The sequence below is a fragment of the Odocoileus virginianus genome, chromosome 7, assembly GCF_023699985.2.
Source record: "Odocoileus virginianus isolate 20LAN1187 ecotype Illinois chromosome 7, Ovbor_1.2, whole genome shotgun sequence".
NCBI classification, from domain to species: Eukaryota; Metazoa; Chordata; class Mammalia; order Artiodactyla; family Cervidae; genus Odocoileus; species Odocoileus virginianus.
Window position 1 is genome coordinate 12,580,523 of NC_069680.1, and position 19,000 is coordinate 12,599,522.

Consider the following 19,000-nt stretch of genomic DNA (forward strand, 5'->3'; position numbering starts at 1 on the left):
AGAAGTATGTTCTTTAATTCTAATTTTCATGGATTTCCAAGATATCCTGCTATTGGTTTCTAATTTACTTCTATTGTGGTCACAGAACATACTCTGTATGAGTTCAGTCTTCATAAGTTATTGAAAATTGTTTGTGTCTCACTCAGTATGTGGTCCGTCTTAAATATCCCATATGATAGGATTGTTTTCTGCTCTTATTTGAGTGCTATGTTCTATAAACATCAATTAGTTTGAGCTGAATAATGGTACTATTCAAGTCTTCTACATCATTACTGTTTTTCTGTGGCAATTATTAAATCAAATTTTACAGGAATGTTTTGAAATATCCAATCATAATTATAGGTTTATCTATTTCTCCTTTTAGTATACCAAATTTTTCTTTATGCATTGTGAAGCTATGCTATTGTGCTTACACATTTAGGATTGTTATGTTTTGTTGATAAGTTAACTCTTTCATCCATTATGAAATTTTCCTTTATACCTGGAAATATTCCTTGTTATGAAGACTATTTTTTTTATATTGCACAGCTATTCTCTCTCATGATTGTTGTTGTTCATTTGCTAAGTCGTGTCCAACTCTCTGGGACCCCATCAACAAAAATATGCCAGGCTTCCCTGTCCTTCACTATCTCCTGGAGTTTGCTCAAACTCATGTCTGTTGAGTCAGTGATGCTGTCCAACCATCTCATCCTCTGCTTCCTTCCTCTCCTCTGATCCTCAATCTTTCCCAGCATCAGGGTCTTTTCCAATGAGTGAGCTCTTCACATCAGGTGGCCAAAGTATTGGAGTTCCAGCTTCAGCATCAGCCCTTCAAATGAATACTCAGGGCTGATTTCCTCTAGGATTGACTGGTTTGATCTCCCTGCAGTCCAAGGGACTCTCAAGAGTCTTCTCCAGCAGCCCAATTCAAAAGCATATATTTTTTGGCACTCAGCCTTCTCTATGGTTCAACTCTCACAACTGTACATGACTAATGGATAAACCATAGCTTTCATTATACAGACCTTTTTAAACAAAGTGGTATCTGTACATTTTAATACACTGTCTAGGTTTGTTTGTCATAGCTATCCTCTCAAGATTACTCACTGTATTCAATATATTTAAATATATTTTAGTCCTTTTCAATTAAACTTCTCTGCCTTTTTATTAATATGTGTTTCTTATAAAGTCAATATAACTGGATCTTCTTTTTAAATCCAGTTTTACAGTCTTTACTTTTAATTATGTTTTTAGGTCATTCAGTTATCAATAGTATTATGTTTAAATTTACCATCTTGCTTTTTATTTTCTATACTTCCTAGTTTTCCTTAGTCCATTTCCCCTTTCATTTCTGAGTAAACCAATGCAACATTGTGGAGAAATTTTCCCCCAATAAAAAAAAGAATATTATTTCATTCTAGCTCCATTTTGGCTCCTTTTTTTAAAAAAAAATTTTTATTGGACTATAGTTTATTTACAATGTTGTGTTAGTTTTAGGAGTACAACAAAGTGAATCAGTTATATATATATATACACATATTATATATAAATATATATCCATTCTTTTTCCATATAGGCCATTACAGAGTATTGAGTAGAGTTCCTTGTGCTACACAGTAGGTTCTTGTTAGTTATCTATTTTATATATAGGAGTATGCATATGTTGGGCTTCCCAGGTGGCCCCAGTGGTAAAGAACCTGCCTGCAAATGCAGGAGGTATAAAAGACCTGAGGTCGATCCCTGGGTTGGGAAGATTCCCTGCAGGAGGGCATGGCAACCCATTCCAGTATTCTGGCCTCAAGAATCCCATGGATAGAAAAGCCTGACAGGCTACAGTCCATAGGGTTGCAAAGAGCTGGACACGACTGAAGCAATTTAGCATGCACACACATTCTGTTTTGTTAGTGATTGCTCTGTGCTTAAAACATATACCTTTAACATCACTGTCTATCTTCAAATAATGTATAACGTAAGAACTTTGGGACAGTATGCATCAGTTTCTTCCTTAGTCCTTCATGCTGTTGTTTTTATACATTTTAACAACTTAATATAAACTATATCCTCCTCAGTTTTTATTCCAAGGCTATCTCCTCTAAGCAGTACATAAAGGTACCAGTTTTCAACATCTTACAAATAGATTGGAACTATCATTTTAAAATTTTATGTCAGTGTGATATTTATGAAATGATATACCATTACTATTATTTTCATTTCCCACAGAAAATGTTTGAGATAGAGCACCTTTTCATTGCTGTTCAGTTGCTAAATAGGGTCCAACTCTTCGCAACCCCATGAACTGCAGCACCCCAGAGTTAACTGTCCTTCACTATCTCCTGGAGTTTGCTTAAACTCATGTCCACTCAGTCACTGATGTCATCCAACCATCTCATCTTCCATCATCCCCTTCTCCTCTTGCCCTTAATCTTACCAGCATCAGGGTCTTTTCAAATGAGTCAGCTCTTCAGTTGGCCCAAGTATTGGAGCTCCGACTTCAGCATCAGTCTTTCCAATGAATATTCAGGGTTGACTTCCTTCAGGATTGACTAGTTTGATCTCCTTGCTGTCCAAGGGACTCTCAAGAGTCTTCACCACCACAGCTTGAAAGCATCACTTCTTTGGCACTCAGCCTTCTTTATGATCCAATCCTCACATCCATACATGACTACTGGAAAAACCATAGTTTTGACTATACAAACCTTTGCCAGCAAAATAATGTATCTGCTTTTTATACACCGCCTAGGTTTGTCATAGCTTTGCTTCATTATTTATTGGCTATTTTTTTTCCTTTCTGTCAATCAGATGTTCATGTGGTTTTTACATTTCTCCATTGAGTTGTTTTTTTGTTGTTGTTGATTTGTGGGAATTTTCGTTTAATGAAGTTTGGATATTTATCTTTTATTTTATGCATTGCAAATATTCTTCCTATCTTCAACTCATTTTTTAACTTTGTTTTTTTCATTTTTAGATAAACTTTTTTTCAATTTAGTGAAGTCAAATTTCTGAATGTTTTCTTTTGTGGCTTCGGCTTTTTATGTCACTAAAATAAATTCTTCCCAGTTCTGATAAAATAAATTGTCTTATTATTTTCTTCCTAATGTCCAAAAATTTTGCTTTTCCCATTTAGACTTTTCATCCATTCAGAATTTAACTTTGTACTCCCCTTTGTCCTTCTTTTTATGTATCCTACACACAAGTACATTCCAGTTCTCTATCCCCTTCTCTAAGTTCTAACTTCCTTATAGTCCAGCTTAGCTACCACTTCCTTCATGAAGTCTTCCTTGACTGCACCATTCCTTAATGACTTTCCCTACTCAGCTTTATAAGATATTTATCACTGAACTTTGATAGCAATTGACCATATGCATGACAGTGAATTAGCAAGATTAAATGGTTAAATAATATGATTAAATGATCATACACATGACAGATCATCTTAATGTATCATAGTTCTGGGTCCTCGCCCTCAAAATGTATCAAGTTCACAAAAAGCCTCAGAAATGAACCAAGTGTCTGTCTCTGTAGTAAAGGCAGGCTCAGATCAGGAACCAAACCAAACAGTGTTTGTCCTGCAAGAGGGACAAGGTGCCTAGCCTCTCTGACCCTCTATCTTTTCATCTGAAGAGTTAAGAACAGTCACATTGCCACTCCCTCTCTGTGGAATAAGAAGAAGTGTCAGGAGTGGTAAGGAGCACAGCTTCAAGTCAGACATGAATTTGATTGTAGCCCAGGGAAAGTTACTAAACTATTCTCTCTGTACCTGAGTTTTCCTACCTACAAGGTGAAGGCAAAAAAGTAGAACTTAGCCCACTTAAGTTCTTGAAAAGATCAAATGACATTACACCTGTAAAGTTTGCTACAAATGATAGATTTGAGTTCAAAGGTGGGAGGAAACTTGGCATACTATAAGGAATTATTATCACAAGATCTTTTGTTATAGTCTCCAGAGCTGCTATCATTCAACAGGGGTAATTTCATTGCCGTTGTGTTGTTGTTGTTCCTGCCCCAAGATTGCAGGTTCCTGTGATGGATGACGTCTCAGCAGGATCTATTTCCATTGAAAGTTAGTATGTTCACTCCTCTGAAGCTATACAACTTTTGTGCCTCACGTCCACTTGGAAACAGATCTAGACAAAAGCACTTCTTTGCTTCTGCATCTTACATACAAATGCCCTAACACTGCCTGAGAATGCATTTCTTAGCATGTGTCTCTTCATTGCAGGGTGTTGGAATGTGCCTTTATGTGCCCTTCATACCTCTGTGAATGTAGGTCTCTGTGTATCTCTTTGTGTATCTTGGGCTACATCTATAGTCAATATATGAACTCGTGTGTGTATGTGTCTGTGTGTCTTTCGGTGTATAATGGTGTGTCTCTATGAAAGTATATGTCTGCCTATTTTTGTGTGAATGTTTCTATCTATGTTATGAATGTACGTGGGTATGTGTCTGCACCTGTGTCCTTTTTAATGAAGTTCTAGGATTGTGTCTCTGTATCAGGATATATGTCTATGTGTGTCAAGAGCCACATTCTCTAGCCATGGACCACGTGTGTGTGTGTGTGTATGTGTATGTCTCTGTGATGTGTGAGTCTTCCTTCAGGGTTGTATATGTATCTATGTTCTCTCTGTGTTGTGTCTGTCAGTGAAACTTCTAGTTTACATCCCTTACCAAATGGATTGTGTTGTGTGTTTCTATGACAGAAAACCAAAGTGAACAATTTCAAATTGGCCCATCAAAACTCCTTAAATAGTCTGTGCTATTGTCAGACTTTTAAGAAACACAGGCCACTGGTTCTTAACCTATCTACACAGCTTCCAGGGAGGCTTTAAACAAATGTGTGTGTGTGCAACCCCGTGGACTATAGCCCACCAGGCTCCTCTGTCCACAGAATTTTCCAGGCAAGAATACTGGAGTGGGTGGCCATTTCCTACTCCAGGAGATCTTTCCGACCCAGGTATTAAACCCACATCTCCTGCATCTCCTACATTGGTGGTGGATTCTTTACTACCAAGCCAACTGAGAAGCCTTTTAAAGAAATACTGATGCCCAATCTCCACTTGCAGAGATTATAATCTTCATTTATTATTCTGCAGTAGAGTCCAAATATGAGTTTATTGTGAAGCACCCAGGCAATTCTAATGTGCAGACACGGTTCAGAAAGACTATATCAGGCAAATGGACAGGCCTCTTCCATTCTCCCTAGAAAGATGCAGACTGCCTTCCTTGCCTGTGATATCAATAATATCAGGGGGAGAAGGAGGAAGAAAAGAACAGAACTTCCCTCTTTCTAAGGAGAAGGCATTACCACAAGGGACCCTGTGAGTCAATAGTCTGCAAATTAATATGTGAAAATAACAGAGGAGAAATTCTCCTCTCCCAATCCTTCTTCCCTTCCAGTAGACAATTGCTTCCTTTTACATATATATCTGTTTAATTCAAAAGATGTAGTACTACCTTAATTTCTATATAAAGTCATTATGTTTACTGTAAATCTTCCACAAGTCAAAACAGGATTTGTTAGTAGAATGAACCAAATACTTCATAGAAATGTAAATGCATTTTGGAGCATTTTTTACCAAGAAAAAGTGTTGAAAGAGGAAGGTTTCAGAATGAGACAAAATCTCTCATTTGTGGGAGTGGAGATCTAAAGGTGAGCATGGAAAAGAATCTAAGAAGAGGAAGGGAAGGAATAAAATCTCAGATGTTTAGATCCTAGTAGACCCATCACATTTCATTAGATGCTTTTGTACATATTAGAAAAAGCTTACCTTTGCCCAGGATTCAGACCCACTCACTTTCAGAAAAGGGTGCCTTATGATTTAAATCTTGCTTAATGATGGGGGGTGGGGGGGCTCCCCTGGTGGCTCAGACAGTAAACAATCCACCTGTAATGCAGGAGACCTGGGTTCAACCCCTAGGTCAGGAAGATCCCCTGAAGAAGAAAATGGCTACCCACTCAAGTATTCTTGCTGGAGAATTCCATGGACAGAGGAGCCTGGTGGGCTGTAGCCCATGTGGTTGCAAACAGTCAGACACAACTAAGCAACTAAGCGCACAATGATGGTGGGGGGTCTATGGGGAAGGTTCTATGGAGGACCTGGCTATATCCTCACTTGCAACTCCTGTCTCTAGAGAAGTTCTGAGAGGCCTGTAGACAGACTCATATTTAGGCAAAAGAATGACAGACTCTTAAAAGAGTCCTTGGGAAGCAGTACCTGCAACTTAGTAAGTCTCACTGAATATTTGTTGAATGAATGAATTGCTCTTTAGCAATCTAATGGACCTGACAGGCAATTCAGAGGGCTCTCTCAGCCAACTAAAGGACGCACAAAATGTTGACATGCTGAGCTCACTAACTTTCTCACCAGGAGAATCTTCCTGTGTGGAAAATATTCAATAGAGAAGTAAGAAGTATGCTGCTGTTCCCAGTGTGGGAAATGTGATGAAAACATTCAACCCATTATGTATCCAAAGTCCATTTTAAGGAAATATTCATTTTAAAAGATGGGATTGGATTGCTTGAAGAAGTTTATGACAGGATAGATGGAAGCCTCACAGAATTTTAGAGCAGGAATTGACCCTGCAGACTGTCCAGCACAGTTGTCTCTTGCTGTAGTTGAAAGCCTGGTGCCCAGAGAGAGACATGAAAGTGTCCATTCAACCCCTTAGCTAACTGGTGGTGGACTGCAATCAAGAACCCCAGCTGAGTTAATCGTCATTTACTGCTCTTCCCATGCTTTCCAGCTCCTTACTTCCCTGGAGAATGGCTTGAGCAAAGTCATTTGGAGGTGCAAAGACAAACTGGTTGACCTCACTAACCAGTGTAGGCACCATTTTAGCCCTGGAGTTTCTACTTCCTTGATTCACCCAATAAAATGAACAAAATTTCTTCTCCTTTAGGAATTAAGGAAAACTCCTCTTTTTCCTCCCAAGCCCACTATTTAGCACATGGGTGAAATGGTCATCAGCATAATGCAAACCTTATCTGTAGCAAGAGAAGTTTTCCCTGTTCTTATCCTCTGACTCAGGGTGGTAAACTCCCTGGGGAGGTAGCAGGGAGGGCCAGGTGCCTATATTTTTTTGATGAAATCAAATCTCTTTGTGAGAGTTTGGAAGCAGAAAAAAATATATTTCAAACAAACATTTTTCTTTGAAGGGTGCCCCCCAAAACTTACCAAGAGTAATCCTAAAGCTTATGCAAAATGTGCTTGTACAAATCGGTCATCATTAAAAGATTTTCAAGCAAATGTCCAAATTGATTTTACTATCAAGTAGATTCAACAGCCTTTTATCTGCCCCCAAATTCTAGTTGTCTCTTACACACCATACTCCTTGCACCCCCAACACACCCCCACACACAAAAGTTTGTAACTGCTTCTCTTGAAAGCAACAGGCTGCCACCCACTGGCGAGAAATCATCTTAGAGAAACCACAAGATTGGACCTTAGGACCTTTGAAGTGAAGGAGAGAATATGCCAGGTTAAAACTTATCAGTTATTAAAAGATACTAATTAGAAAGTGACCATTAGAGAAATGTTGCCAAGAATTAGTTTACTAGAATAGGAAAAAAGAAAATATATAAGAAATGAGAACACTAAGGAAGAACCTATGAGAGAAAGAATTTTTCCTTGGTGATTATCCACTATGAATTCAGTACTTGTAGGCACAAATGCTTCCACATTTTCTTCCTCCCAAGAATTAAAAAAAAAACAAATCTCAGGATTGAAAGACATTATTGCCTCTCAGCCTCTTGAATCCCCTGCCTCCCCTCATTACAACTTCATCAGTTTGCCCATTCTGCTCAAATAGGTATAGAGGTTTGGGATTTGTAACTCTGTTAAGATGAACATTACAATTTTATATACGCTTATTTTACCCTCCTGCTTTGTGTGAACCTGGAATTCCCAGGTGGCACTAGTGGTAAAGAACCTGCCTACCAATGCAAGAGACATAAGAGACATGGGTTCCATCCCTTGGGTCGGGAAGATCCCCTGGGTGAAGGCATGGAAACCAACTCCAGTATTCTTGCCTGGAGAATACTATGAACAGAGGGTCCTGGCAGACTACAGTTCATAGGGGCGCAAAGAGTTGGAATTGACTGAAACAACTTAGCACACATGTCTTGTGAACAGAAAAATCAGTTGGAAGTCTCAAATAGTAAACAAAATAAGTTCTCACTAGTAATCAGAGAAGTGAAAATTGAAACATTAAGGTACTGCTTTTCACCCAGGAAGAGAGTAGAAATATTTGTCACTGATAATGTCAACCATGTAAATAAAGATGTAATCAAATTAGCACTTTTACACACTACTGGAAGGAGTATAAATCGTTACCACTTTTCAGGAACCAACAGTGACATACAGAATGCACAGTCTTTGATCCAGTGTGCATATTTCTTGCAATTTTCACATAAAAAATAATGCAAGGAAAAAATAAGTAACAGGCACATATATATTCAAAATCATTAAATTTTCCAACAGGCCAGAGATGTGTAACACTGCATAGTTTGCTTATGATACAAAGTTAAATTTAAAAATGGGAAAAACAGAATTTTCCTTAAAACAGTAGGAATCCATGCTGGTTAGTTTCACCCCTCAAATTAAATTAAAACCTTACAAAAGTGTTCCTGCAAATGCGCTTCATCTTCAAAGAACTTCAGGGAAAGAACTCTGACAAGAACGAAAGAATATAGGTTTCTGAGAATTTTTTCAAACCATACCACTGAACTAGGTAAGAATTCACAGAACTCTAATGAAAATACTGATGGTTTTGCAAAACTTCTAACAAAAGATCAAAACCAACAAGAACTAATTGGATGGGACTAAATACTGAACTGAAATGAGCTGAGGAGAATAATTATAATGTGAATTTTTAATCTGAAACATGGCTGAATTTTTTTTAACATTTTAGTTTTCCAGATTGAAGGAAACTTTTTCTCTTAGGCTATCTATGACTCATAGCAATTTGATAAAATCTACCTTTGTAAACAAAAACAAAGAATTTACTTTTTCCCTTTGTCTGATCTCTCCAGAATTTGGAAACTCTCATTGAGTATTCTTATTTTCATAGTAGTATAGTCATTTGCATGAGTTCAATAAGAACTTGTTCTCCTTGTAACAGCATACAACACAATCCGATATATTGGTTACAATACCAAGAATTTGACTAGAATGTCATACTGGAGAGAGAGACAAAGACTCAGATATGATCAAACAATTTTAAGAAAGTGCTGGGGAAAATCAGCCTAGTATCTTGCTTCTAAGGGGCTTCCCTGGTGGTTCAGTGGTAAAGAATGCATCTGCCAATGCAGGAGACATAGGTTCAATGCCTGGATAGGGAAAATCCCCTGGAAAAGGAAATGGCAACCCCTCCCCCCTCAACCCCCTCCCCCCCTTGGCCCAGAGTATTCTTGCCTTGGGAATCCCAAAGACAGAGGAGCCTGGCAGGCTGCAGTCCATGGGGTCACAAGAGTCAGACAAAACTTAGCAAGTAAACAACAAGAATAAATCTTGCTTATAAAGATCCAGCAAAGTAATCTTAAGAAGAGTTTATACGGTCAGTCATTATTCTTAATGCATTAATGTAAATAGTCAGGCCATTCTAATGCAAACTAATTAGTTTTACTACGATTGTCTTTGATTTTTTTTTTTTTTAAAGTGGGAGGTAATTATGGAGAGAGAACTTAGTGTTGCAACTTTGTGTCCTATTAATTGGGCTCCCTGGTTGGCTCAGCTGATAAAGATTCTGCCTGCAATGCAGGAGATTCCCAGTTCAATTCCTGGGTTAGAAAGTTCCCCTGTAGAAAGGATAGGCCACCTATTCCAGTATTCTTGAGCTTCCCTGGTGGCTCAGACGCCTGCAATGCAGGAGACCTGGGTTTGATCCCCGGGTTGGGAAGATCTCCTGGAGAAGGGCATGGCAAACCCACTCCAGTATTCTTGCCTGGAGAATCCCCATGGACAGAGGAGCCTGGCGGGCTACAGTCCATGGGGTCACAAAGAGTTGGACACAGCTGAGAGACTAAGCACAGCACAGCACAGCATCCTATTAATTGTCTTTAAGGTTCTGTTATACACCTGTAGGCTGGACTTGATACTTAACTCTTCTAGTTTCCTTAAATATCTGACTAGAAATCTCCAAACTAAATGTTTCCAGTTTTGTCTCACCCTTTTGATTTGGAATCAACAAGAACAAAGACTTCCCTTAAATTTCTTTGGAAGGGACTATACCACGTCCTGGGGAGGGAAATGGCAACCCACTCCACTAACCTTGCCTGGAGAATCCTATGGACAGAGGAGCCTGTCGGGCTACAGTCCATGGGTTTGCAAGGAGTCAGACACAACTGAGCAACTAACACACACACACACATATACCTTGTCCTCCTCACTTTACCCAGATGGCAGCCAAACTTCAGAGACTCAAGCCCTACGTGCACACCTTACAATTAAAGAAGTTTCCACCTGATGTGTAGTCCCAGTATAAGCACTGGAGACTTCCCAAATCAAATTCACCAGGAATTGAAGCAGAACACAAATGAAGGAGACAGCTTTCTCAAAATGTGAGGACCTGTATATCTTTTTCCCGCAGTTACTACTTATCTTATCCTCTCCTTCTTTTTCCTGGAAAGGAATATTCTTATCTGCATTTCTCAACTATAACAAAAGGGGAAACTCACCAAATTGCTGGGCTTGCCCCTAGAAGCTTCGACCCATTCTTGACAATGGTGACTTTGGGGTACAACCTGTAACAATTTTTTTCATTTGTCAAAGTATTACTAATTCCACATGTCCCATTGACATCAGATACAAAGTAGGACATTTGAAGCCTCCTATGGCCCACGTCTCCTTGGCCACCTTCAGTCGAGTTCAGTCACTCAGTCATATCTAACTCTTTGTGACCCCATGGACTGCAGCATGCCAGGCTTCCCTGTCCATCACCAACTCTCAGAGATTGTTCAAACTCATGTCTGTCAAGTCGGTGATGCGATCCAACCATCTCATCCTCTGTCGTCCCCTTCTCCTCCTGCCCTCAATCTTCCCCAGCATTACAGTTCTTTCCAATGAGTCGGTACTTCACATCAGGTGGCTAAAGTACTGGAGTTTCAGCTTCAGCATCAGTCCTTCCAATGAATATTCAGGACTGATTTCCTTTAGGATAGGCTGGTTTGATCTCCTTGCAGTCCAAGGGACTCTCAAGAATCTTCTCCAACACCACAGTTAAAAAGCATCAGTTTTTCAGTGCTCAGCTTTCTTATTAGTCCAACTCTCACATCCATACATGACTACTGGAAAAACCATAGCTTTGACTAGATGAATCTTCATTGGCAAAGTAAAGTCTCTGCTTTTTAATATGCTATCTAGGTTGGTCATAGCTTTTCTTCCAAGGAGCAAGTATGCTTTAATTTCATGGCTGCAGTCACCATAGCAGTGATTTTGGAACCCCCAAATATAAAGTCTGTCACTGTTTCCATTGTTTCCCTATCTATTTGCCATGAAGTGATGGGATCCTTGCCATGATCTTCATTTTCTGAAAGTTGAGATTTAAGCCAACTTTTTCACCCTCCTCTTTCACTTTCATCAAGAGGTTCTTTACTTCTTCTTCAATTTCTGCCAAAAGTGTGGTGTCATCTGCATATCTGAGGTTATTGATATTTCTCCCAGCAATCTTGATTCCAGCTTGTCCTTCTTCAAGCCCAGCACTTTGCATGATGTACTCTGCATAGAATTTAAATAATCAGGGTGATAATATACAGCCTTGACATATTCCTTTCCCAATTTGGAAACAGTCTTTTGTTACATGTCTAGTGCTAACTGTTGCTTCTTAACCTGCATACAGATTTCTCAGGAGGCAGGTCAGGTGGTCTGGTATTCCCATCTCTTGAAGAATTTTCCACAGTTTGCTGTGACCCACACAGTCAAAGGCTTTGGCATAGTCAATAAAGCAGAAATAGATGTTTTTCTGGAACTCTCTTGCTTTTTCGATGATCCAATAGATAGATGTTCACAATTTGATCTCTGGTTCCTCTGCCTTTTCTAAAACCAGCTTGAACATCTGGAAGTTCACAGTCCACATACTGTTGAGGCCTGGCTTGGAGAATTTTGAGCATTACTTTGCTAGCATGTGAGATGAGCACAACTAGGTGGTGATTTCAACATTCTTTGGCATTGCCTTTCTTTGGGATTGGAATGAAAACTGACCTTTTCCAGTCCTGTGGCCACGGCTGAGTTTTCCAAATTTGCTGGCATACTGAGTGCAGCACTTTCACAGCATCATCTTATAGGATGTGAAATAGCTCAACAGGAATTCCATCACCTCCATTAGCTTTGTTTGTAGTGATGCTTCCTAAGGCCCACTTGAGTTTACATTTAAAGATGTCTGGCTCTAGGTGAGTGATCACACCATCGTGGTTACCTGGGTCATGAAGATCTTTTTTGTATAGCTCTTCTGTGTATACCTGCCACCTCTTCTTAGTTTCTTCTGCTTCTGTTAGGTCCATACCATTTCTGTCTATACCATTTCTAATATACCATTAGTATATCTTTCCTTTTCTCCTTTGCCTTTCACTTCTCTTCACTGCTATTTGTAAGTCCTTTTCAGACAACTACTTTCCCTTTTTGCATTTCTTTTTCTTGGGGATGGTCTTGATGACTGCCTCCTGTACAATGTCAGATACCTCCATCCAAAGTTCTTCAGGCACTCTATCAGATCTAATCCATTGAATCTATTTCTGTGAATAGATTTCTCAGAATCTATACAGTCTACTTCCACTGTATAATCATAAGCGATTTGATTTAGGTCATACCTGAATGGTCTAGTGATTTTCCCCACTTTCTTCAATTGGCAAAAAGGAGTTCATGATCTGAGGCACAGTCAGCTCCCAGTCTTGTTTTTGCTGACTGGATAGAGCTTCTTCATCTTTGGCTACAAAGAATATCATCAATCTGATTTCGGTATTGACCATCTGGTAATGTCCATTTCTAGAGTCTTCTCTTGTGTTTTTGGAAGAGGATGTTTGCTATGACCAGTGTGTCCTCTTGACAAAACTCTGTTAGCCTTTGTCCTGCTTCATTTTGTACTCCAAGGCCAAATTTGCCTGTTACTCCAAGTATCTCTTCACTTCCTACTTTTGCATTTCAGTCCCCTATAATGAAAAGGACACCTTTTTGGGGTGTTAGTTCTAGAAGATCTTATAGGTCTGCATGGAACCATTCAACTTCAGCTTCTTCACCATTACCGGTTAGGGCATGGACTTGGGTTACTGTGATACTGAATGGTTTGCCTTGGAAACAAACAGAGATCATTCTGTCATTTTTGAGATTGCATCCAAGTACTGCATTTCAGACTCTTTTGTTGACTATAATGGCTACTCTATTTCTTCTAAGGGATTTTTGCCCACAGTAATAGATATAATGGCCATCTGAATTAAATTTGCTCATTCCAGTCCATTTTAGTTCACTGATTCCTAAAATGTCGATGTTCACTCTTGCCATCTCCTGCTTGAAATGGCCATGGCCACCTTACACAAGTACTACCCAGAGGCATTCATGATTCTAAGTTTGTCTCTGTAAAAAGAGCCTTTCTCCTTAGGACCAGAATAAGTGCCAATGAACACATGATCAGAAATCTCTACTTAACATTAGCAGAGCAAGGCAATTCACAGCCAAAGCAGCAGCAGGCCAACAATGATGATTTCATTAAAGTAGTTTTAAACAATAGCATGATCCTTAATTATCTACTTTCTGATCAAGGAGGCATTTGTGTAATAGCAAATACCACCTGTGGCACTTAGATAAATACCTCTGGAGAGGTAGAAATTCAATTATAGAAAATTAGGGAGCAAGCACACTGGTTAAAACAAATTTCCCCTGATACTCCATGGTCCTTTGATCTATTTAGCTTGCTACCGTCAAACAAGCTGGACTTGTCATATTACTTTTAACTCTGCTTTGCATAATACTATTATTAAGCTCTGTACCTGTTGCCTCTCAAATCTTGGTAGAAAGGACATAGCTAACAGAGTGATGCAAGCTCCGTGCTTCAAAATGATCTCTAATGCTTACAACCTAGATAGAATATAGACTTTAAATGAGAAATTCCTGAATGTTCTTCTTCGCGCCCTTCCTTTTTACGTAAATGTAAATATAACTTCAATGATTTCCATTTGCCATGCATTTTCCCTCTGATGTGGGACATGAGAACCAGGAAAGGTCTTTCCTGGTACTGAGGGACAAAACCACTAAACATGGAGAAACTGATTCTTGATCAGCGATGCTTTGGAGGAAAGATCTTGAGCAAAAGAGAAAACTGTGAAAATAATCAAAGAAAACTTCATTTAAAATGGAGTCAGGAAGCCCTGATTCCATGCATGCACCACTCATGGATCCCAGCATAACCAGCAGGAAGAACAACAAAAAATTATTTTAATGAGATCTGTTTTGGATAGAATTCTTTGGGTAAAATTCTGACTCAACTTCTTATCCATGATGATAAGAATGTTACTTTTCTTCTGGTACAAAGGAGAACATTTTGCACTTGGGAATTTCATCTCTTGCTTTTAAGCATCTCCCTGACTCAGCAACAATGTATTAGCCACCAGTTTCAGCCAGTAAGAAACTGCTACAATTTCAAACAGCCTGTTTCTCTCTAAGGAAACATTATCCAAAATCAATTCAGTTCAGTTCAGTTGCTCAGTCATGTCCGACTCTTTGCGACCCATGTCCGACTCTTTGCGACCCCATGAATCGCAGCACGCCAGGTCTCTCTGTCCATCACCAGCTCGTGGAGTTTACTCAAACTCATGCCCATCGAGTCAGTGATGCCATCCAGCCATCTCATCTTCTGTTGTCCCCTTCTCCTCCTGCCGCCAATCCCTCCCAGCATCAGGGTCTTTTCCAATGAGTCAACTCTTCGCATGAGGTAGCCAAAATATTGAAGTTTCAGCTTCAGCATCAGCCCTTCCAATGAACACCCAGGACTGATCTCCTTTAGGATGGACTGGTTGGATCTCCTTGCAGTCCAAGGGACTCTCAAGAGTCTTCTCCAACACCACAGTTCAAAAGCATCAATTTTTCAGCGCTCAGCTTTCTTCACAGTCCAACTCTCACATCCATACATGACTACTGGAAAAACCATAGCCTTGACCAGACGGACCTTGGTTGGCAAAGTAATGTCTCTGCTTTTTAATATGCTATCTAGGTTGGTCATAACTTTCCTTCCAAGAAGTAAGCGTGTTTTAATTTCATGGCTGCAGTCACCATCTGCAATGATTTTGGAGCCCAAAAAAATAAAGTCTGACACTGTTTCCACTGTCTCCCCATCTATTTCCCATGAGGTGATGGGACCAGATGCCATGATCTTAGTTTTCTGAATGTTGAGCTTAAGCCAACTTTTTCACTCTCCTCTTTCACTTTCATCAAGAGGCTTTTTAGTTCCTCTTCACTTTCTGCCATAAGGGTGGTGTCATCTGCATATCTGAGGTTATTTATATTTGTTCCGGCAATCTTGATTCCAGCTTGTGCTTCTTGCAGCCCAGCGTTTCTCATGATGTACTCTGCATATAAGTCAAAACAACCCTTCCCAAATTCCTGCTAAACTCTAATATAAACTGACCATCCTGAGGTAATAGGTGGGCCCCTGGGCTGGACAGCTGGTGTTTGTCAAGCAGAGCAAAACTGACACTCCAAGGACAAAGCTAGTGATGGAAGCTAAGCTCTGCTGAAGTAAAGAGATAAAGATGCACGTACCTGGTGGCTCAGACAGTAAAGAATCTGTCTGCAACGCAGGAGACTTGAGTTTGATCCCTGGGTCAGGAAGATCCTCTGGAGAAGGGAATGGCTACCCATTCTAGTATTCTTGCTTGAAGAATTCCATGGCCAGAGGAGCCCAGCAGGCTACAGCCCATTGGGTCACAAAAGAGTCAGACACAACTGAGCGACTAACATTTTCACTTTAAAGGTCAAGGAAAACTTCCCTGTCTGCACATGTGCAAGAAGGCTCTTTGGGGGTCAAAAAGAGAGGAGACACCACCCCATAATAAGTGTGGACATGCACTCACAGGTCTCTGTGGTGGGAGCCATCTTCACAAAAAGCTGTGCACCCATCTTAGGGAGGGTCCTGGGACTAGTCAAGTGTGAAGAAAGAAACAATTGGCCAAAGGAAAACGAAGAATGGGAAGGACTGTCATATATACGCGATTTAAATCACCTCCTTACTGCGCTCCTCACTCAGAACGCCCACCCTCCTCTGGGTGTGTATTTCTGCCTAGTTTCCAACATATCGCATGCCTCCTCATTAGAGAGAATGCCCATATCCTTTCTCTTCAGGTTTGGGTGTGTGTTTTTGCCTTGCTTCAATCTTAAATAAGCAAACTGTTTCTCTGTGTGCTCTCTCATACTTCCTGCATGCTGTGTCTCTAATAAACTTTGTACCTATTTTTATAGTTTTTGCCTCCTTGAAACATCTTGCTTTCAAACAGAGTAAAAAGCTGGGACCATTTTACTTCTAGCCTCTAGTCCCAGGTGGTCTGCTAGCTAGGATTCCTGGTTTTCATCCAGGAACCCAAGTTCAATTCCTGTAAGGGAACTAAGATCTCTTTTCAGGACCACTCACCTTTTTTCCTCCAAGATCAATCTCTTTGTCTACTTAGATTTGCCTGTGATTCACCATAGCTTGCCTGTCCCAAATTGCAATTCTCTGCCATTCCCAAGTAAACTTATTTTGCTGGTAAAATGACTGGCTATTTTTGAAGTTGACAAGTTCTGTATTCACCACCTTTTTTTGGCTGGTTCCTAACTTTTGCAGCTACTCCTCACAGAAACTACCAGGTTTTCAGGGCACCTTGTAAAAAGCATACAAAAATATATCCATGGTGGGAGAGCTACATCTTCCTTTTTAAAATATTTAGTTGGCTGCACTGGATCTTAGTCAGGGCATGCAGGATCTTTAGTTGTAGCTTGCAAACTCTTAGTTGTGGCATATGGGATCTAGTTCCCTGACCAGGGATCGAACCCTGGCCCCCTGCCTTGGGAGTGCAGAGTCTGAGTCACTGGACCACCAGGGAAGTCCCTACACAGTCTATTCTTGATTCCATCATCATAGTAGTTCCTGGCACATGGGTTGTGTTCAATAATTATTGATGAATCCATTTGCAGTTAATGATGATGGCTATCTTTATACAGCACTCTTAGCATGAGAAGTGTATCATAGGAATTCCTTAGATCTCACCTAGAGGCCTGTGAAGTGTGGATAGTGCAGAACATCTCACTATGCCAGAGAAGGAATCTGGATTCAGAGACCATACATCAAGTCAGGCCGACAAAGCCAAAATGAGACAGATTTTCCTCTAACAACCTCCAAGTTTCCATGTAAAGTTTCTACTTGGTGAGCTGTTACTTGTCCTTCAGTAACTAGCAGATATTCACCTCCTCTGTGACAATGCTCACCCCCTCTGTGACAACGCCCTGGAGAATGTGACCCTCAATCAGCTCACCCATTCTGCAATTTGTCACAACATGATGGTCTTGGGTCCATAAGATTCATATAGACCAATAACCCTTGGGAAAAAGCTCCCTTAACTTTTGTCATCTAAGTCTCCCTGGTGCCTGCACAGAGCCTGGATGCATGGTAGAAGTCTGATAAAATGTTTGACATTTTATTTTTGTTGTTCCACACCAAGTTAAAAACAAAGATATTCATAAGATTATATTACTCTTTAGCAAGCAATACTTGCTTGCTAAAAGGACAGCTGCATATGAATCTCACAAACATAATGTTGAGCTAAAGTGGCCATATCCAAAATAGTACATATTTACTTGAAGTTCAAAAACAGGCAAAATTAACTGATTGTGTAAGAACTGCTATTATCCTGATTTATCTTAATGCAATCTATGCCTGGACACCAAAGGGATTCATAAAAATGTTTTAAATGTTCGCAGATTTCATTACCAGCTGACCATAAATCACAACTGAAAGTGATACCCCTCTGGGAATGCTTCTGCCAATTACATGACAACTGAAAACAACATGAAAGACACCTTTATTTGGTGTTCTCAATGCCTTGAGAACACTTAGAAATGGTCTTCAGCTACTGCACCCACAATTTCTTTTTCAGGAAGGTAAAGTTTCCAGGACCAGCTTAAATTGTTAACAGCTCTTCTAGGCTGAAAAGATACAGAATTTTCTCAAAAACAAATCCTTCCCTGAAAAGACTCAAGACTGCTGGCTTGCCTGCTGTGTCTAGCCCAAGCCCACTCATGCCACTCTCCCAAGTTTCAGCTTCCAGGAATCCAGCAAACCATTTTCTCCTTCCAAAAGCAGAGAGCAGGGCTATAATTTGCTCTCTTCCCTAGAAGGGGAGAAGCAATGAGACAACAGGGGGTTGCTGTCACTGGGATCTTTCCGTAGGACTGATCACACCAGCTATCAGTGGCTCACTCACAGGCTGGACAGTCTGACCAATTGCTCCATGCAATGAGAAGATGCCACAGAGTTCCCTCCCAGTAACGCCTGTGGTGAGTTCCCACAGACAGGGAATCTCTGAGGGCACTCTGGGAATCTGAGTCTGTCCACCGACATTCTTCTCTTCTCTGAGGGAAGAAGGGGTGGAGACTTCTCATCTAAATCACCCTACAAACCCTAAAGCCTTTTTGGTCTAACCTGAGTCCACAAGAAAGCCTAGCAAATAAAGTCCCTGGAAGGAATGTCCACCTGCAGAATTTTAACTCTTTCCTCTACACAGCCCTGACACTCTATGGCTCCGAATTCTTTGCCTGGCCTTCACACCCGTGAGCAGGGAGACAAATCACAATGTGAAGTTTCTGTCAGGGCTGGGCTTAGGAAAAGAACATGGGGACTGGGTGTGATGGAGGTGGTTCTTGCAGAAGGAGTTATCACTTCTGTGGAAGATAAGCAAAGGCTCTAAGTTTGCAGCAACACGGCAGATCAGAGGTCCCATCTACTCACATTCTCCAGGATCTCCCCTAGCGGGCTATAACCCAGTCCACCCTTCAAGAGTCTGTCTCCAACC

The 19,000-nt window shown here is 40.3% G+C and overlaps 1 long non-coding RNA gene across 1 annotated transcript in view; it reads right to left on the reverse strand.

Annotated features, from left to right (window-relative positions):
* LOC110130297 (uncharacterized) overlaps positions 1-19,000 on the reverse strand; it is a 297,669-nt gene that overhangs the window by 278,215 nt on the left and 454 nt on the right. The window contains exon 2 of the long non-coding RNA XR_011488624.1: positions 18,009-18,134. This is a non-coding gene — a long non-coding RNA (uncharacterized lncRNA). The remainder of the gene's footprint in view (positions 1-18,008; positions 18,135-19,000) is intronic.